We start from the raw sequence: 5,000 nt of genomic DNA, 5'->3' as shown, positions 1-5,000 counted from the left end.
ATAGAAAACGTTTTTAGAACAACATTCTTGGAACGTCTTTTTGATGTTATTTTGTGATTGATGAAAGTTCTCATAAAGTTGATAGAAAACGTTCTTAGAACAACGTTCTTGGAACGTCTTTTTGACGTTATTTGTGATTGATGAAAGTTCTCATAACATTGATAGAAAACGTTCTTAGAACAACATTCTTGGAACGTCTTTTTGACATTATTTCTGATTGATGACAGTTCTCATAACGTTGATAGAAAACGTTCTTAGAACAACGTTCTTGGAACGTCTTTATGACGTTATTTCTGATTGATGAACGTTCTCATAACATTGATAGAAAACGTTCTTAGAACAACATTCTTGGAACGTCCTTTTGACGTTATTTGTGATTGATGACAGTTCTCATAACGTTGATAGAAAACGTTCTTAGAACAACGTTCTTGGAACGTCTTTATGACGTTATTTCTGATTGATGAACGTTCTCATAACATTGATAGAAAACGTTCTTAGAACAACATTCTTGGAACGTCCTTTTGACGTTATTTGTGATTGATGAAAGTTCTCATAACGTTGATAGAAAACGTTCTTAGAACAACGTTCTTGGAACGTCTTTTTGACGTTATTTCTGATTGATGAACGTTCTCATAACATTGATAGAAAACGTTCTTAGAACAACATTCTTGGAACGTCCTTTTGACGTTATTTGTGATTGATGAAAGTTCTCATAACGTTGATAGAAAACGTTCTTAGAACAACGTTCTTGGAACGTCTTTATGACGTTATTTGTGATTGATGAAAGTTATCATAGCATTGATAGAAAACGTTCTTAGAACAAGGTTCTTGGAACGTCTTTATGACGTTATTTCTGATTGATGAAAGTTCTCATAACGTTGATAGAAAACGTTCTTAAAACAAGGTTCTTGGAATGTCTTTATGACGTTATTTCTGATTGATGAAAGTTCTCATAACGTTGATAGAAAACGTTTTTAGAACAACATTCTTGGAACGTCTTTTTGATGTTATTTTGTGATTGATGAAAGTTCTCATAAAGTTGATAGAAAACGTTCTTAGAACAACGTTCTTGGAACGTCTTTTTGACGTTATTTGTGATTGATGAAAGTTCTCATAACGTTGATAGAAAACGTTCTTAGAACAAGGTTCTTGGAACGTCTTTATGGCGTTATTTGTGATTGATGAAAGTTCTCATAACGTTGATAGAAAACGGTTTTAGAACAACATTCAGGAACGTATTATGACGTTATTTTGTGATTGATGAAAGTTCTCATAACGTTGATAGAAAACATTTTTAGAACAACATTCTTGGAACGTCTTTATGACATTATTTGTGATTGATGAAAGTTCTCATAACGTTGATAGAAAACGTTCTTAAAACAAGGTTCTTGGAACGTCTTTTTGACGTTATTTTGTGATTGATGAAAGTTCTCATAACATTGATAGAAAACATTTTTAGAACAACATTCTTGGAACGTCTTTATGACATTATTTGTGATTGATGAAAGTTCTCATAACGTTGATAGAAAACATTCTTAGAACAAGGTTCTTGGAACGTCTTTATGGCGTTATTTGTGATTGATGACAGTTCTCATAACGTTGATAGAAAACATTCTTAGAACAACATTCTTGGAACGTCTTTATGACATTATTTGTGATTGATGAAAGTTCTTATAACATTGATAGAAAACATTCTTAGAACAAGGTTCTTGGAACGTCTTTATGGCGTTATTTGTGATTGATGAAAGTTCTCATAACGTTGATAGAAAACGTTCTTAGAACAAGGTTCTTGGAACGTCTTTATGGCGTTATTTGTGATTGATGAAAGTTCTCATAACGTTGATAGAAAACGGTTTTAGAACAACATTCAGGAACGTATTTATGACGTTATTTTGTGATTGATGAAAGTTCTCATAACGTTGATAGAAAACATTTTTAGAACAACATTCTTGGAACGTCTTTATGACATTATTTGTGATTGATGAAAGTTCTCATAACGTTGATAGAAAACGTTCTTAAAACAAGGTTCTTGGAACGTCTTTTTGACGTTATTTTGTGATTGATGAAAGTTCTCATAACGTTGATAGAAAACATTTTTAGAACAACATTCTTGGAACGTCTTTATGACATTATTTGTGATTGATGAAAGTTCTCATAACGTTGATAGAAAACATTCTTAGAACAAGGTTCTTGGAACGTCTTTATGGCGTTATTTGTGATTGATGAAAGTTCTCATAACGTTGATAGAAAACATTCTTAGAACAACATTCTTGGAACGTCTTTATGACATTATTTGTGATTGATGAAAGTTCTTATAACGTTGATAGAAAACATTCTTAGAACAAGGTTCTTGGAACGTCTTTATGGCGTTATTTGTGATTGATGACAGTTCTCATAACGTTGATAGAAAACGTTTTTAGAACAACATTCTTGGAACGTCTTTATGACGTTATTTGTGATTAATGAAAGTTCTCATAACGTTGATAGAAAACGTTTTTAGAACAACATTCTTGGAACGTCTTTTTGACGTTATTTTGTGATTAATGAAAGTTCTCATAACGTTGATAGAAAATGTTCTTAGAACAAGGTTCTTGGAACGTCTTTATGACGATATTTCTGATTGATGAAAGTTCTCATAACGTTGATAGAAAACGTTTTTAGAACAACGTTCTTGGAACGTCTTTTTGACGTTATTTTGTGATTGATGAAAGTTCTCATAACGTTGATAGAAAACGTTCTTAGAACAACATTCTTGGAACGTCTTTTTGACGTTATTTTGTGATTGATGAAAGTTATCATAACGTTGATAGAAAACGTTCTTAGAACAACGTTCTTGGAACGTCTTTTTGACGTTATTTTGTGATTGATGAAAGTTCTCATAACGTTGATAGAAAATGTTCTTAGAACAAGGTTCTTGGAACGTCTTTTTGACGTTATTTTGTGATTGATGAAAGTTTTCATAACGTTGATAGAAAATGTTCTTAGAACAAGGTTCTTGGAACGTCTTTTTGACATTATTTTGTGATTGATGGAAGTTCTCATAACGTTGATAGAAAACGTTCTTAGAACGACGTTCTTGGAACGTCTTTTTGACGTTATTTTGTGATTGATGAAAGTTTTCATAAAGTTGATAGAAAATGTTCTTAGAAAAAGGTTCTTGGAACTTCTTTTTCACGTTATTTTGTGATTGATGAAAGTTCTCATAACGTTGATAGAAAACGTTCTTAGAACAAGGTTCTTGGAACGCCTTTATGGCGTTATTTGTGATCAGTGGTGGACGAAGTACACATACCATGTACTTGAGTTAAAGTAAAGATACTCAAGGTAAAATATTATTATATATATTTGAATTGAATACATTTTTTGTGTGTTTAATTTTGGACGGAAGGGGACTGATCCCATAAGGTATAATACATTTACAGTATTTACTGTACATATTTTTCACAAGCGTCTATGGTCATAATTATAAACATCCTAATGTTATGATACATTCACATAAACCTGCACAATGCCATTGAATATATATATACACACTACATTATGGGAGCAGCCAATTTCCCTACAAAATTAAACACCAAAACGTATTAATGCAGTGTTTCTGCTACTCCTCAGAAAAAAAAATGCTATTATATGCAAGTAATTTTAGTGTCAAGGTAATAAGCAATGTTCATTATGCGTCAGTATTTACCGATAATTGCTGCAATAATAGCTGCTGCTCTCTGCCCCGCTTAAAATTATTGGCAACACAAATTGTTTGGAACTATTGAGAGCTACACGAATCACGTGACCGCGCGGCGGCGAGATCACAGTAGGCTTGTTCGACTTGAAACGGCACACTGCACAGACCAATCGGTGAATGACATTAAAATACCACAAGAGCGATTAGAGAGTAGACGGCTCTGTATGCTTTTAAATCGCTCTCGCGATTTCGCTCTATACTTTGATGTCATAAACTGATCGGTCTGTGCAGCGCCGATTCAAGTCGAACAAGCCATGTGTGTCGCAACCTCTTATATACTGTCTATGGTCGCAACTCTCATATTTAACGGCTCTGGTTCGCGCTTGGTAGATACCACCAAGGCAGGTTCAAAACAAAGCGCGCACGTTGTAGGCTACTGTGATAGGTGGCTCGTTTGACCAGTTAAGTTTTTATCCACTCATAAATAAAAAGGAACGACTGATTTTGAAAATGTAGTAGAGTAAAAAGTAAGATATTTGACTTTGAAATGTAGTGGAGTTAAAGTAAAAGTCTTCCCAAATTTAAATACTTCAGTAAAGTACAGATACGCAAAAAAGCTACTTAAGTACAGTAACGAATTACATTCACTTCGTTACTGTCCACCACTGTTTGTGATTGATGAAAGTTCTCATAACGTTGATAGAAAATGTTTTTAGAACAACATTCTTGGAACGTCTTTATGACGTTATTTTGTGATTGATGAAAGTTCTCATAACGTTGATAGAAAACGTTCTTAGAACGACGTTCTTGGAACGTCTTTTTGACGTTATTTTGGGATTGATGAAAGTTCTCATAACGTTGATAGAAAACGTTCTTAGAACAACGTTCTTGGAACGTCTTTTTGACGTTATTTTGTGATTGATGAAAGTTCTCATAACGTTGATAGAAAATGTTCTTAGAACAAGGTTCTTGGAACGTCTTTTTGACGTTATTTTGTGATTGATGAAAGTTTTCATAACGTTGATAGAAAATGTTCTTAGAACAAGGTTCTTGGAACGTCTTTTTGACATTATTTTGTGATTGATGGAAGTTCTCATAACGTTGATAGAAAACGTTCTTAGAACGACGTTCTTGGAACGTCTTTTTGACGTTATTTTGTGATTGATGAAAGTTCTCATAACGTTGATAGAAAACGTTCTTAGAACGACGTTCTTGGAACGTCTTTTTGACGTTATTTTGTGATTGATGAAAGTTTTCATAACGTTGATAGAAAACGTTCTTAGAACAAGGTTCTTGGAACGTCTTTATGACATTATTTGTG

General features: G+C 33.3%; 1 protein-coding gene across 1 annotated transcript in view; it reads right to left on the bottom strand.

Annotated features, from left to right (window-relative positions):
• Nucleotides 1–5,000, bottom strand: part of ecel1 (endothelin converting enzyme-like 1) — a 113,881-nt gene that overhangs the window by 107,680 nt on the left and 1,201 nt on the right. The gene's annotated exons all lie outside the window — the stretch shown is intronic.

This window comes from Leuciscus leuciscus (genome assembly GCF_965113295.1).
Source record: "Leuciscus leuciscus genome assembly, chromosome: 9".
In the NCBI taxonomy this organism is placed as follows: domain Eukaryota; kingdom Metazoa; phylum Chordata; class Actinopteri; order Cypriniformes; family Leuciscidae; genus Leuciscus; species Leuciscus leuciscus.
The sequence above is the reverse complement of the archived record's forward strand: the minus strand, read 5'-3'. Positions and strand labels throughout refer to the sequence as shown.